General features: G+C 36.3%; 1 protein-coding gene and 1 pseudogene across 3 annotated transcripts in view; one reads left to right on the top strand and one right to left on the bottom strand.

Moving 5' to 3' along the window:
• Positions 1-17165, bottom strand: part of ERBIN (erbb2 interacting protein) — a 117256-nt gene that overhangs the window by 81525 nt on the left and 18566 nt on the right. The gene's annotated exons all lie outside the window — the stretch shown is intronic.
• LOC118499452 lies at positions 11196-14931 on the top strand (annotated as a pseudogene).

Below are 17165 nucleotides of genomic sequence, written 5' to 3'. Positions count from 1 at the left end.
TGTGATGGTGGCCAGGGGGGAGTGGGGGGCGTGGGGATATGGGAGAAAAGGTGAAGGGATTAAGAAGACAAAGTGGTAGTTTCAGAATAGGCAGGGGGATGTTAAGAGCCAGCATAGGAGCCCTAGCTGGCGTAGCTCAATGGATTGAGCGCGGACTGTGAACCGAAGTGTCACAGGTTCGATTCCCAGTCAGGGTACATGCCTAGGTTGCAGGCCATGACCCCCAGCAACCACACATTGATGTTTCTCTCTCTCTCTTTCTCCCTCCCTTCCCTCTCTAAAAAATAAATAAAATCTTAAAAAAAAAAAAAGAAAGAAAAAGAAACATCCCAAATGTTTAAAAAAAAAAAAAAAGGGGCGGGGGGAAGAGCCAGTATAAGGAATGGAGTTGCCAAAGAATATATGTGCATGATCCATGGGCACGAATAGGGATGAAAAATTGGGACAACTGTCAGCATAATCAATAAAATATAATAAAAAAAGAGTACAATTGTGTACAAGTGTTATGAGAATGCAGGCTTTGGTTCTTATGAGTTAGTATGTGGAAGGGAAAGGGGTGGGTAATTCATAGTTTCTAATTATGTTAACTTTCATTTTTTAAGTGATTTTAACATTTAAGATCCCCAGAGTTCGTTACATTCTTAATCAATACCTTGATATTCTGTCTTTCTCAATTTTAATCATTATAGTGGATGCATATAAGTATCTCATTGTATTTTTGTTTTGCATTTATCTAATTACAAACGCCATAGCCTCATCTGTACTTGGACCTCATTTAAATAAGATAATGAACTTCAAGCCTGATACTCTAATGGGACAAGACTTTTGGAAAAGGAAGTGATCAAACTGTGTATATAGGAGGAATGCAAATTATTGTAGAAGAGGATACACTGTATTAGAAAACAATTCTCCATTAACACCTCAAATTTCTGCTTGGTCTGGGTGCTCTAAGCAATGTCATTTATAGCAAATTTAAGACATTTATATAAGTAGACATTCCAAAATAATAATACTATTGACACTGAGACCTTCTTCCAGACCTATGCTTAAATTTGACTAAAAATAAGGTTTCTCTCTTGTAATCTGCACAGGAGAGGACACAGAAGTCACCAGTGGTACTCTGTAACATCAGAGTTTCCTAATTTGGTGTTCCTCTCCTGCACATTACTGCTTGAGCACTTTCACTGTGTCACCCTGTGAAGATTTAAGCTCAGGTAATTGACAGTAGACATTGCCCTGGCTGGACTTTTGTAGTGAGTAATAAATTCTTTGTTGGTGATATAGAGGTCTTATGTTTTGTGGTCACTTAACATGTTAGCTTGTAAGTACAGTAAAATTTCAGACCCTTTACTATTTCTGATTTAATCACTGTAAATTAAGAAACCTGGTCACAATGTTTTACACCACCAAAGATTAAACTATCCCATCTATTTCCCCATTCCTTGAATTTGGACTGATATTGTGATTTGTTTATAAAACAACTCAAGGTGGCACAAATAACAGTGCCTATGCGTCAAGAAAATTTCTAACTTCCAACCCTACCTTCTTTGAATGATGCTTTAGAATATGATTCCATAAGGAAGCCTAGGATGAAAGATCACTCACAAATTTAAGAGAAATATAAACTGCTATTGTTTTAAGCCATCAATCTTCCAAATTTATCAACTGTATTGAGATTTTCAAAGAAGTGTTGCAACATGTTCATTTTCTTATATTTCCCATTTCATTGACTTCAGTTTTCTCTATTTTCTGCCTTTTATTTGTTTTGGATTTAATTGTCTCTTTTTCTGATTCATGGGGTAAAGTTTAAATAATTGATTTTAATACCTTTTTCCTGAAAATGTAAAGCTATAAATTCTCTGAGCTACACTTCATGAATTTTGATATGTTGTCTTTTTTGTTGGAATACTTGAAAATGCTAATTTCCCATTTGGTTTATTCTTCTACCATGAATTATTCAGAATCATCTTAATTTCAAAATATTTGGGAATCTACTAATCCTCATTTTGTTACTGATTTCTAATTTAATCCCATTATAGCCTAAGAACATAGTATTATGATTTTAAGCCTTTGTGTAACAGGGTACAGCCAATAGGGGTGTCCCAAATAGGGATTTGGAATGGGGTCCAGAACTCAAGGTGTCCAGGAAGTATTAGAAAAATATATAGGATGTCCTCACCCTGCCCCCCACCCCCACCACAGGTGTGAGTTGGGGGAAGGGACACATGGAGCAGGGCCATTGAGAGCTATTTTGCATAGGAAAAGCTTTGCAGCTAACCTCTGGCATGGTCATTTAACACATCTATAACCTTTAACTGGTTGCATAGATATGTTAAATAGGTGTGGACATGCTTTGAACCAGAGGGATGAAGTGACCTCCACCCAAGACCAATTGGGAGGCAACTCCCACTGGTTACAGTGCATGCCTGAGAGCTTGGAGATGACTGGCTCCACACCATGGGGCCATGCCTGCCCAGACCCACTATGGCAGCCCAGTAAAGCTGGAAGGATATGGGAGTGCTGGCAAGTGTGGCCGACTGTGGGAGGAGTCGGAGATGGGGCTGCAGAGGAAGATTGGCACAAGGATTTAAAACCCAGACAAGGCGGCCACTAAGGGGAGAAGAATGTGGTTTTGGCAGAGTGGAGACCCCCTCACAGCTTTGCCAGGGAGAACCACACAGTTTTGCCAGAGTACAGACCCCTGCAGCTTTGGTGGAGGGGAAAACCACACAGCTTTGGCCAGGATGGAGACTCCCACAGCTTGCAGATGAGAACCATGGCTTGATCCTGGCAGACGACACAACTGATGGTGTTGGGAGCCTGAATCTACTTCTTTTCCTGAGATATGGTACCCCAAATTAGGGCAGAAGAAGGAAGGACTGTGCGTCTGTGGGTATCCTCAAGGACTCTGATATTTTAACGAAGACATTAGGTCACTACTTTAAGTCTGTATAGCTTTAAATAAATATTTCCTTTCCTTTTCACAAATCTCTGGCATCGAGAGATGTCTTTCCTCTGGCAGTGAACAAGCGAACCTAGTGGGGGATTCCTTTCAGTAATAGTGTATCACACCCCCCCTTGGCCCCTGTGTTCTGTAACAGTTTCTGGCATTCCTGGGTGGGCCAATAATTGCCCCCCAACCCGTGTGTTCTGTAACATATGTAATATGTTGAAGCTTTTTGACAGCCCTGATACCATCTATCTTGTTGAATATTCAACGAGCACTTGAATGTCACATACTCCATCTCTTGGATACAATGTTCTATAAATGTCAATTAGGTTAAACTGGTTGGTAGTGATGTTCAAATCTTATATATCCTTACCAATTTACGGCATTCTTTTCCTACCAACTACTGAAATTTTGAAATCTCTAACCAGAGGTGTGGATATGTCTACTTCTCCTTTTATTATTTCATTATCTTGAACTTCTGTTATAAAGTGAATATATACTTATGATTCTTATATCTCATGATAAATGAACCTTTTTTATCATTAAAAAATGTTCTTTTTTTCTGCTAATAATCTTTGTCTTGCCTGATATCACTACAGCCATAGGAGCTTTCTTTTAGTGCTAATATACTATTTCTTTTTCCATCTATTACTTTTAACCAAATTATCCTCATAATTAAAGTGCCTATTTGTATGAAGCATGTAGTTGGGTCTTGCTATTTCATCCAATTTGACAATTTCTATGTTTCGATGTTGTGCTGAGTCCGTTTATATTTAATACAATTATTGGTGCTGCTTAATTTAGGTCTATTATATTACTATTTATTTCCTATTTGTTTTTTGTTCCTTCTTTTTCCCTGCCTTCCAATAAAGTTCATTTTTTCACACTATCTCATTTTATGGCCTTTAGCTATACTTTTTGGAGGATTGCTCTAGAAATATACAGTGTGCATTCTTAACTCATCATAATCTACCTTCAAGTATTATACCACTTCATGAGTGGTCTAAGAAATGTAAGAGTATAATTTATACTTAAATTTACTTTCTTCCATACTTCATGCTATTGTCATATATTTTACTTCTACACATTATAAATCCCACAATGTTTTTTTGCTTTACACTATCAACTATCATTTATGGAAGTTTAAAAACTAGAAAGCAGACTTTCATTTTAACTCACACATTTCTCATTTCCTGTACTCTATCCCTTACTAAACATTTGCTGTTAATCCCATTTGAAGAGATTTTTTTTAAGATAATGCATTTTTCAGTTCTAAAATCTGTATTTCATTGTTTTCCAGTTTCTATTATTCTCCTAAAATACCCAAACACACACACATTATCCTGTAAATTGCTTTAAAATCCTTGTCTCCTAATTGGGTCAGCTTTTGTTAACTGTTTTCTCTCAATTACGCAATATATTTTCATGTTTCTTTGTATGTTTCATAATTTTTCATAGTATTCTACATGCTGTTTGTAAGATCAAAGTTGAGAATTAACTATAGTATTATTTTGTTGAGTCTTCCTTATTTTCCAGAGTCTATGTTTTTCTTAAGATGAGTGACTGATAATTCAGATTCTTAGTAAAGTCAATTTGAGCTGAGACAGCCACCTTTTTGATCTTGTCAAATTTGAGGTAGGGATAATTTGGAGTGTAGTTTCAGGTATTTTTGCTTCAGTTTGCCTTTAGATTCAATTCTAGCAGGGTCCCACAATTCAAGAACCATTAATAGTTGCACAACTAAACATTTTTCTAGGTTTTCCAATTCCCTCCTCTACTGCTGCTACTTGGCAAAAATCAAGATGGATGGAATCTGGCGTAAGGATTTGATTTTGCCTTGGGGTTGTGTCAGATTCCCATCCCTTCCCCAAAGCCTCCACTGTCATTCAAAAATTGAATGATTTGTCTCGGTTCCTCAGTCTTTCCATTTAAGGCAAGTCCTACTTCTTCATCTTAATACTGATACCAGGCACATGCCCCCAGGTAGCGAAACTGCCACAAACCTGACTCACCTATGAGAGGTTCATGTTCTTGGAGTTCAGTTTACTAAGGCCTGATTTCACTGATTATTTGCTAGCTATATTTTTTTGAAGTGTGATTTTTATTCATTTCAGTTTTTTCTTATTCTTACCAGAGAGCCAAAGGTTTTTTTGTGTTCTATATTCTAAATAAAAACAGAAGTATCAAAAGATTTCCAGTGTAGATGAAACTGTTCTATTTATACAAAATATACTCCACTGAAAGATATCCAGTCTGACTCACCCCACTGTGAAGGAAAACTGCTCAAGGTAGAAGAAAATTCTTCAGAATTCTCCTCCATCTCACTTTAGGAGGAATGACATAATTTGTGGGATAAATGAACCCAATTATTTTTATAGAAAAAAAATCTTTCATTCCACTATTAGAAGACTACAAATGCAAACATTTCACACAGAATTAATTGGTTCACTTAACTCTGAAAGTCCAACATTAGATCATTCTACAATCAGAGGAAGCAGAGGGAGAACGAGGAAAGAAAGCAGCTCAATACGACTCATAACCAAACTTACGGAAGGTAAAATGAAGCAGAAAAGGAATACTGGAGTCTGTGTAAATTTCCAACATACAGTTGGTTCTATTTAACAACAGGTCAATAAAAGCTATGCAAGGTGACATTTGTGGCAAATATGTAACACAAACGTACATTCACAATGATATTGCTTAATGTGGTAGGAAAATTCAGTCTTGGCATTATTTCAAACCTAGAAATATCTTTCTCAAAAACTCTTAAGTGGATTCTAAACTTTCTCCCATAACACACAATCCTGTGGCAGGATTAATTTCCTTATGTGTATTCTCGTATTTCTCCTTACTTCCCCATATTCATCTCTATACCAGAATAACTCCCAATCTCCACAGTATCTGCTAATGACTTGTAACAATTTCCTTTCCTCAAACCTTTTAAGCATGATCAAGGCAGCCTTGATGGGAACAGAACATGATGGTCAAGCAAACAAAGGGGAATCCCAGTTCTCTAAACTCTACTAAGGGACAACTGATTTTGAACACATACAGCAATATGCTGTAACAACTAAGTGTATTTTTCCTCCCATCTTAAAAGGGACCTCTCCTGAAGATATCTCTCCAGCTACCAATCCATTTTTCTGCTCCCTTTTATAGCAAAATTCCAAACAAGCTGTCTATGCAGCACATGGTGCCTTCAATTATTCCATCGATTTTCTTAAAGTCATTCCAATCACACTTTTGTCTCCATCACCTTAATGGACACTGTTTTTCCTAGGTCATCCTTAGCGTATGTACTGCCAAATCCAACAGACAATTCTAAGTTCACATCTCACTTGACTTACTGGCAGCATTGCTCCCCACTACTTTATACATTTTATTCACTTAGCTTCCAGAACAATACCTTCTCCTAATTTTGTTCTTACACCACTGATCACACCTCAGTCTCTGTTGCTAGTTGCTCCACTTTATGTCAACCTCTTAACACATTAAAATGACGGAGAACACAGATCTTAGCCATATTCTCTACCATGTCCTTGGTGATACTCAGTTTCAAGTCCTGAATACTATCAACTATTTTTTTTATTGATTGATTTTAGAGAGAGAGAGGATGGGGGATAGGAAGGGGAGGGAGGGGGAAGAGAAAGAGAGAAGGACAGAGATATCAATTTGTTGTTCCACTTATTTATGCATTCACTAGTTGATTCTTGTATGTGTCCTGACAGGGTATCAAACCCACAATCTTGGCATATCAAGGATGATGCTCCAAACAACCAAGCTACCAGGCGAGGGCCATGATCAATTCTTTAAATAATAAGTACTCTAATGACAACTGTCTCAGTTTGGAATCTCCCAAAAGCAAAGGCTGAGATAAGCACTTGAATGAAGGTCTTCTATCTAGGAAATGACCTGAGAGTATAGGAAGAATATGACAGAGATGGAGGGAAAATCAAAATAAGGAATGTACATTATCAATATCATCCCTAAGAACAACTGGGGCTCATTCTACTTAAACCTTCAGAGAAGCACACAGGTCGTCTCTCAGAACTATCCACCTATAGGATAAGAGGCGACCTGCTATTACCCATCTGCTTTTGCCTCCCACAGATTAGGAACTGCCTCTACTAGTATTAATAACTACTAGTCAATGTTATTAACTACTAGTCAATGCTTGTTTCCTGGCCAACCTCCCCTAACAGAGAAATCACTGGGACTCACTTTCACTAGGAAGATCAGGCTGAAGTGACTCTGGGCCCTCATGGCACTGACTCTGCACCTAGGGTTAAATTCAAAGGTGAGCCAGAATATCCCCACTTAGTGCAGGGATTTAAAGGATAAAGCAGTAAGCCATGATTTAGAAATGAGAAAAAGTAAAAACGATGAATGAATCCAAGAGCTGGTTCTGTTTTTGGTGGTAGTAACAGAATATAAGCACTAATAATAAACAATTTCTCAGCAAGTCTAATGATACAAAACTCACCAGGAGGAATCAGAATGGGAGTTTAATAGCACAAATAAAAAATATTTATGTATTTTGGACTACACACAGACCTTTAGCATATACTGCAAAACAAAAAGGTGTTATTTTTTAAATTACTAAGTTCAAATATATAGTAATATATTTTAAATTTTGATCATTTTCTATAAAAATATAAATTCTAAAACTGTCTCACGAAGTAGAAAACCATGGATGAAATTTAAATGTTTGTCCATAAATTACTTCTCTAAAAGACACAAACAACTTGTGAACTTTAAAGGAATGGAATTTAACCACAAGGTTCAGGACTCATTATGTTCCCAATTCATGATACAAACTCAATATAACTCTGATACCAACACCTATCAAAATTAACAAATATCCACATACTATTCATATTTAAGAATACTTAAAAAATCCTAAATTACATAACAGAAACTCAAATACTGTAGTAATACTACAAATGACTAAGGACAATAAATTCCAAGATGCCAAGATGAATAAACATGAAAAAAATCTATTAACAATACATTACACAAACAGATGAAGAGGTGGACAAAAATGAATCTTCTTGACACTGCCAAAAGGGAAGATAACGTTCCAGACAAAAATCTTAGTAAACTAAAAACAGGCTATTTCCTCAGTAAAAAAACCTACAAACAGCATCATGTTCAAGAAAATAGAAGAAATACTAGAGGTATTCCAATTAAAATTAAAAAGAATAGCAGTCCTATCTACCAAGTGAAAAAACTCCACAGAATAAAAGAAAATATTTTCAAATCATATAAAGGAACTCTTACAACTTAACAATAAAGACAGATAACGAAACTTAAAAATGGGCAAAAGATGTGAATAGATGTTTCCTCAAAATATATCAATGGCTAATAAGCACATGAAAAGATGCTCAACATCATTAGTCATTATTAGGACAACATGAATCAAAACCACAATGATAAAATTTACACCAACTAGCAATGGCTCTAATGAAAAAGACAGGCAATAACAAGTGTCAGGAAGGGTGTGGAATAACTAGAGCCCTCATGTATTACAGATGGAAATGTAAAGTCATAGTCAAACTACTTTTTGGAAAAGTTTGGCAGTTCCTCCAAAAAGTTAAACATAATTACCATATGACCTACCAATTCCACTCCTAGGTATATAATCAAAAGGATTGAAAACCCATGCTTTCAGATAGACTTGCAACTACTGCTTCACAGCAGAATTAACCACGGAGTTCAAAAAGTAAAAATAATCTAATATTCAAAAACTAATGATTAGCTAAATAAAATGGTGTATATCCATACAATAGATTATTATTCAGCATAAAAAGACATAAACTACCGAGATACATGATATGACATGGATGAACTTTGGAAACATTATGCTATGGTAAAGAAGCCAGACACAAAGGCCAAAAATCATATGATTCCAATTTTATAAAATATTCCGAATAGGCAAATTAATAAAAACAGAAAGATTAGTGGTTGCCAGGGTCTAGGGGTAGGGGGAAACAGGAGTGACTGCTAATAGATATGGGTTTCTAAGGCAAGGGGTGGGATAATAAATGTTTTTGGGATTATTGATGATGGTTGCAGAACACTGTAAATGTACTAAACATTACCAAACTGTATACTCTAAAGAAACAGGTGAATTCTACAATATGTGAATTATAGCTCAATTGAAAAATAACTTCAAAAAAGACACACCAGGACCAGGGCAGTATATACACTGCATTTTTTTTATGCAGTGTATATACTACCCGAGAAACTGAGCCAAACCCATTGAAAAGCACGACCTGATCTGAGAATTCTGGACACTGTGCCACAGTGCTTCAAATTCCACCATTATTTATTTATTTTGGACTCTCTCCAAAAACCTCTATTAAAATGCAAATTCAGCTGGTGAAGACAAGGCTCTAATTTCTTAACATGAATTTAATTTTAAGTGTATTTTTTCCTAAGTTTAAGAGAAGAGAAGCTATTGAGAAGCAGCCATGAGCAAAAAACAGAAAAAAAGTAGGAATCAGCAAAACAAAACAAACAAAATACCACAAGAGAGAACAGTTTGAAATCCTCATTTTTCTGTGAAGCTAGTGTATTTGCTTTGGGGTTAATTTAGCTTGGGTATGATTATAAACATTATAAACCTTCTGAAGAAAGTCAAGCCACTCTTGACATTTTGTTATAGAAAGATTTTTAAAAGCTTAATTATTTGTTTAACTGGGAAGAACAACTGGGAAGCAAGACAGACCACGCAACCCAGGGTTCCAGCCCCAGGAAATAAAGCCTCAAACCTCTGACTGTAAAAATCTGTGGGGGTTGAGGAGGCAGGAGAAACTTTCAGCCTCACAAAAGAGTTCATTGGACAGACCCACAGGGTCCTAGAGAGAGACTTACCCACTTGGAAATCAGCACCAGAAGGGCCCAATTTGCTTGTGAGTAGTGGCGGAAGTGACTAAAAGTCAGCAGAAAGCCAAGCAAGCAGCATTATTCCCTCTAGGACCCATCCTCCACATACAGTGCCAAAATGCAGTAACCTGGGTGGCCCCGCCCTGGTAATACCTAAGGCTCTGCCCCTTACAATGTAACAGGTATGCTCAGACAAAAAAAAATACGGTCCAAATTAAAGAACATGTCAAAGCTCCAAAAATAGAACTAAGGGATGAAGAGACAGCCAACCTAAACACTAGTGATCGGGGTGCTCACAGAATTGGCTGAGTATGGTCCCAAAATGGAGAAAAATGGAAGGCTATGCAAAGTGAAATGAAGAGAAATGTACAGGAAACCAATAGTGAAGGGAAGGAAACGGGGACTCAAATCAACAATTTGAACCAGAAGGAAAAAATAAACATTCAATCAGAACAGAATGAAGAAAGAATTCAAAAAATGGAGAGGCTTAAGAACCTCTGGGACAACTTTAAATGTTCCAACATCCAAACCATAGGGGATCCACAAGGAGAACAGGAAGAGCAAGAAATGGAAAACTTATTTGAGAAAATAGTGAAGGAGAACCCCCAATCTGGCAAAGGATATAGACTTTCAGGAAGTCAATGAAGCCCAGAGAGTCCCAAAGAAGTTGGACCCAAGGAAGCACACACCAAGGGACATCATAATTACATTACCCAAGATTAAAGAGAAGGAGAAAATCTTAAAAAAAAGCAGCAAGAGACAAGGAGACAGTTACCTGCAAAGGAGTTCCCATAAGACTATCAGATGATTTCTCAAAAGAAACCTTGCAGGCAAGTAGAGAGTAGATGGAAGTAGTCAAATCATGAAAAGCAAGGACCTACATCCAAGATTACTCTATCCAGCAAAGCTTTCATTGAGAATGCAAAGGCAGATAAAGTGCTTCCCAGATAAGGTCAAGTTAAAGGAGTTCATCAGCACCAAGGTCTTACTATATGAAATGTTACAGGGACCTATCTAAGAAAAAGAAAAACATCCAAAACTAAGAACAGTAAAATGACAACAAACTCACAACTATCAACAACTGAACCTAAACAAAAACAAAAACAAGCTAAGGAAACAACTAGAACAGGAACAGAATCACAGAAATGGAGATCACATGGAGGGTTATCAGGGGAGAATAGGGGAAAAGGTACAAGGAATAGGAGGCATAAATAGTAGGTACAAAATAGACAGAGGGAGGTTAAGAATGGTACAGGAAATGGAGAAGCCAAAGAACTTATATATATGGCCCAAGGACATGAAGTGGGGAGAGTTCTGGGGGAAGGGAGGGTGCAGGGCAGACAGGGATAAAGGGGAGAAAAAAATGGGACAACTGTAATAGCATAATCAGTAAAATATATTTTTTAAAAGCAGTAATTACAAAATAAATAAAAGCTTATTAACACTTATAAGCTTAAGAATACCACCACATGATGAAAGTATTATTTATTAAAAGATATACTTTTATGGGGATTCAGATTATTATTTTAGGTATAATATTTTAATTCTATTAAGCCGTTCTAAATATCCCTTAGGGTTAAAGACCCACTTACTTTTTAAGTAAAACAGCATCATATATGAAGAAGACTGGAAGAAAAACAAAAATTTAACTTCCTTCTAATAATCAAACATTACCTTTTATTTCTTAACCAAATCATTTAGTCACCTATTTATTGCCTCACTACTAAGGATGCTGTGAGAACATGAAGTATGATTTGTGGTTTACTTTATTAACAGCAAACATGTGAATGTTTATTTCAAAAATGGAAATTTTGAAAATCTCTTAAACTAAAATCATCTGTGTCATATTCTTTGGTGTTCTTAGTGGTTTAAATCAAGTGTTTACATTAAGGAGACAGGAAATCTAAACCTGCCTCTTGAAAAAACTACAAAGCTTATAATAACAAGTACTCCTGTAGAGAAGAAACAGTCTTTTAATCAGACATAAATACTCTTCAACTTTCTTAATGCAATAATAAACATACCATTTCCTCAATTGATTTCCAGAGTGTCAATAAGTGAAATTGATTTGTGATCTGGCATTCTTCCATTAGAAAACAAAATCCTGAAAATAGTCTTCTACCCAGCTAGAAAAAGTTCAAACTAGTACAATGATGGTTAAGGAGTACTGAAAATACTGTATCCATCCATGTCTATTTTAGATCAAGTTACACTACAAAAAAAAATATGTATTATTTGGAAGCATATTAGCCTACTGTCATACATAATCCATCTTCACTAAGTTTTTATATATTGTACCATTCTTTTTATTACCCAAAAAAAATTATGAAAAAGAGCCTGAGAACCACACATAGAATATGTGCTGTTCAATTATTCTCAACAACGCTGTTCATTCATTACTTAGACTGTCCATTCATTACTCAGTAGCTCTCACATAAGGGAATTCACATTTTGGAAATCATTTAGAATTTAAATGCTAGAAAAATCTTTTGTCTACTCTAAAGAACTTGTGATGTTTCTATATTTAGGGTAATAAGAATCTTTGCTCACAGGAAGCTTAGCTAAATCTGATGTTCTATCACAGCAATGATGCTAAATGACTTGCAAGTTACATAGTTCCTCACTCCTTTCTTTGGATCAGATTTCCTACTTTTATTAGCTATGGTATTCACATCCTATTAAAGTAAATAAGAAAAACAGAAATAAAAAATGTCAACTCAAATCTTATTTTTAAGAAGCATCAAAATTATAGTCAAAATAGTCAAATTGTACATACAGGGACCTTATTTAAGTAATTCTACCACATGGTGAAAGAATAAAAGAACAATTAAGAAAAAAAAAATGCCCTTGAAGTATCATTTGAAAAGATCGCCAACACAAAACAAAACAAACAAAAAAAGCTAGAAAGTTGCACAGAAAACAAACTACATAATTAAAGAGGCTGAATGGCACACTGGTTCCTGACAAAAGAATGCCTCTGTTTCTTCCTTTACCAGAATAAAGGTAGTGCCACTTATGGACTAGAAAATGAAGCAGGACTTCATGTATTTGTTCCTTGTCCTCTCCCCTCAGTTTAGAACAGTTCTTAGCACAAGGTAGATGCATAAATGCTGTTGTTACATACAGCTTCTAAAGCTAGGAGAATAGTACACCTACATTCCACCTACATTCCATTTCTAACTCTAGAAATCTGCCTCAAATCCTTGTTCCTAGACAGGAAACAGACTAGATAGGTGAGACAGTTGTAATGCTGGAAGAAAACTGTGCCCTGTAAAGTGATACACTGATACCTCCTTACCTTACACAATTCAAGGACATATTCTAGCCCTGGCTGGTGTGGCTCAGTGGATTAGGCAAAGGACTGCAAAACCAGTTGGATTCCCTATCAGGACACATGTCTGGGTTGCAGGCCAGGTCCCTAGTTGCGGGCATGCAAGAGGCAACTGACCCATGTTTCTCTTGTACATAGAATTCTCTCCCTCTTTTTCTCCCTCCTTGCCCCCATCCCTCTAAAATAAACAAAATCTTTTTAATGGTGAAAGAAAACAATTACTATGTTTTGGGGATCAACCCTAACGCCACTCTAGGAATCTGGCCTTGAAGTAGCAACTAATAAGATACAAATAAATGAGAGAAGTTTAAACAGATTCCTCAAGTTTATAAAGTGCTCTAAGATGCAAAGATGCAAAGTGCTCTAAGATGCAAAGGGAATTATAAAACAAAGGAAAACAGATAATTAAAGAAGGTGGAGCAGGTAGCAGTTCTGGTTCTCCCATGGACATCTTTAATATATTTTTTGGAGAAAGGAGTAGTAAAAATGTTGTGCATTAGCTCTCAGTAACCTTAGGGAATTTCTATAATGGTGCAACAAGAAATCTAGCTCAACAAAAGAATGTGATTCGTGACAAATGTAAAGGCCAAAGTGGTAAGAAAGGAGCAGCAGAATGCTGTCCCAACTGCCAAAGCACTGGGATGCAAATGAGAATTCATCACATAGGATCTGGAACAGTTCAGCAAATTCAGTCTGTGTGCATGGATTGCCAAGGACATGGGGAATAGATCAGTCCTAAAGATAGATGCAAACGCTGCAATAAAAGATAGTTTGAGAGAAGATTCTAGAAGTTCATATAGACAAAGGCATGAAAGATGGCCAGTAGATAATATTCTATGGTGAAGGAAACCAAGAACCATGACTGGGGCCAGGAGATATTATCATTGCTTTAGATTAGGACCAAGCTGTTTTCACTTGATGAGGAGTACATTTTGTCATGTGTGTGAACACACAGCTGGCTGAAGCATTTTCTGGCTTCTATAAGCCAATAGCTACCTCTTGACAATTGAACCATAGTTATCACCTCTCATCCAGGTCATAATGGCAAATATGGAGATACCAGATGCTTGCTAAATGAAGGCATGCCAATTTATCATAGACCATATTTTAAGGAAAACTTTTCTGAGAATGGCTTTCTCTCTCCCGATAAACTCTCTCTGGTAGAGAAACTCCCACCTGAAAAGTAGTAGAAGATATTAACGTAATGGACCAGGTAGAGCTGGTAGACTTTAATCCAAATAAAGAAAGATGACACCATTACAATGAAGAAATATGCAAGAATGATGAATATCATTCCAGGGGTGGTGTTCAGTGACAGAACTCTTAACAGGGCCAATGAACAACACTCACTACTAGTATTTTATAAGCAGTAGTAAATGAGTGAAAGACTGTAATAATATGTTCACTACCTGCTATTGTTTTGTTGTAACATTCAACTGTAGCAGTGTTTTAACAGTTAAAAACTACTTTTACAAAATTTCCCCTAGCATTTGTTAGAACATATTTTATAATTAACTTCAGTTATGTACATGAAATGGCTTACACAGAAGTGCTGGGTACATACTAACTTTGGTCTCTGACCTTTAATTGCTAAGCTATGAAGTTAAAATCGTGTATTTAACTGTCAATCAGACAAAGAATTTAATTTGTAAAGAAGTGTTAGTCTGTATAGCTGTATTAAGTAGGATTTATGGTGATACCTCTGTATTTATTCCATTGCTTCAACTGTTATTTGGAAATGACATGCCATATAATTTAGCCTGTGCTAAAGACCGTGGGATAAATACCTCCTGTTGAGATGCCAACAGATGAAGGTTCATTTACAATAGGAGGTTGCACAGCCCACATAGTGGTGGTGGGGCACACCTGGGATGCCCAGGACACCTACTACATAAGGCCACTGTACTAAGACTGGGAAATGAAGCAGCTCTACCCAATACATGGAAACACACACTGGGAGGCTGACAAAATGAGGGGACAAAGACACATGGCCCAAATGAAAGAACAGATCAAAACTCCAGCAAAAGAACTAAACAAACCTGAGATTATCAATTTAGATGCAGTGTTCAAAACACTGGTTATAAAGATGCTCAATGAACTTCAAGGAAGAGTAGATGAACTTAGAAGTCCAACAAAGGGAAAGGAAACATAAAAATGGAACTAGAAAACATAAAAAAGAACCACTCAGAAATGAATACATTAACTAAAAAATGTACATAACAAGGAATCAGTAGTGGAGTAGATGAAGCAGAGGATCAAATCAGAAATTTGGAAGATAAGGAAGCAGAAAATACCCAATCAGAACGGCAAAAAGAGAAAAGAATCCAAAAAAATGAGGATAGTATAAGGTGCTTCTGGGACTTCAAGGGTACCTACATTCCACATCATAGAGGTGACAAAAGGACAAAAAGGAGAGCAAAAAAATTGAAAACCTATATGAAAAAATGACAACAGAAAACCTCCCTAACTCGGTGAGGGAAACAGACATACAAGTCCAGGAAGCACAGAGTCCTAAAGAAGGCCCACACCAAGGCACATCATAATTAAAATGTCAAAGGTTAAAGACAAAGAAAGAATCTTAAAACCAACAAGAGAAAAGCAGTCAGTAATAGCCTTTCAGCTGTTTTCTCAACAGAAACTTTGAAGGCCAGAACGGACTGGCAAAAAATACTCAAAGTGATGATAAGCAAGGACCTACAGGTAAGATTATTCCAACCAGCAGAACTATAATTTAGAATTGAAGGATGGATAAAGAGCTTCCTGGACAAGAAAAAGCTAATGGAGTTCATCACCACCAAACCAGCATTATATGAAATGTTAAAGGGTTTTCTTTAAGGAGAAAAATATGAATAATATAATAGTAATACATATATATATCAACAATTGAATCTAAGAAAAACCAAAATAAACAAAGAAGCAGAACAGAAACAGACTCAGAGATACTGAGAACATTTTGGCAGATGGGAGGGGAACTCAAGGGATGGGTGAAAAAGGTGAAGGCATTGAGAAGTACAAACTGGTAGGTACAGAATAGTCACGGGAATGTACAGTACAGTATAGGGAATATAGTCAATAATACTGTAATAACTATATATGATATCAGATGGGTATGTGATTTATCAGGATGCTCACTTAATAATTTATATAATGTCCAATCACTAGGCTGTGCACCTGAAACTAATTTATTGTATGTCAGATGTAACTGAAAAATAAAAAAAATTAAGATTTCATTTATTTATTTTTAGAGAGAGGGGAAGGGAGAGAGAAAGAGATGGAGAGAAACATCAGTTTCTCTAGTGTGGTTGCCTCTCACAAACCCCCTACTGGTGACCCGGCTTGCAACCCAGGCATGTGCCCTGTCTGGGAACTGAGCCAGTGACCCCTTGCTTTGCAGGCCGGCACTCAAACCAGTGAGCCACACCAGCCAGGGCTAAAAAATTATTTAAAGTAAAAAGAAGAAGAAGAATGAAAAGACAAGGTCAAGAATGGAAGAAAATAATTGTAAACCATATATCCAAAAAAGAATCTGTATCTAGAATATATAAAGAACTCCTACAACTCAATGGTAAAAAAAAAAATCAATTAGAAAATGAACAAAAGACAGAATAGACATTGAACTGAATAGAAAATACAGATGGTAAATAAGCAGATAAAAGATGTTCAGCATTCATTAGGCAGCAGAGAAATGAAAGTAAAATATTAGACATCACTATGTACCTTAAGAATGACTAAAATAAAAAATAAAAAGAAAGATAGTTATCAATACTAAATGCTGGTAAGGATGAGGAAAACCTGGATCTCTCATCACTGCTTATGAGAATGCAAAGTGGAATGGTCACTCTACGAAACACTCCAGTAGTTTCCAAAACTAAACTGTACAATACAGAAATGACACTTGGACATTAATCCCAGAAATAAAGAACTTCTCTTCACACAAAAACCTGTACATGAATGTTCATAGCAGCTTTATTCATAATAGCCAAAAACTGGAAACAA

This window comes from Phyllostomus discolor, chromosome 3 (genome assembly GCF_004126475.2).
Source record: "Phyllostomus discolor isolate MPI-MPIP mPhyDis1 chromosome 3, mPhyDis1.pri.v3, whole genome shotgun sequence".
Taxonomy (NCBI): domain Eukaryota; kingdom Metazoa; phylum Chordata; class Mammalia; order Chiroptera; family Phyllostomidae; genus Phyllostomus; species Phyllostomus discolor.
This window is presented reverse-complemented; position numbering and strand designations above follow the sequence as displayed.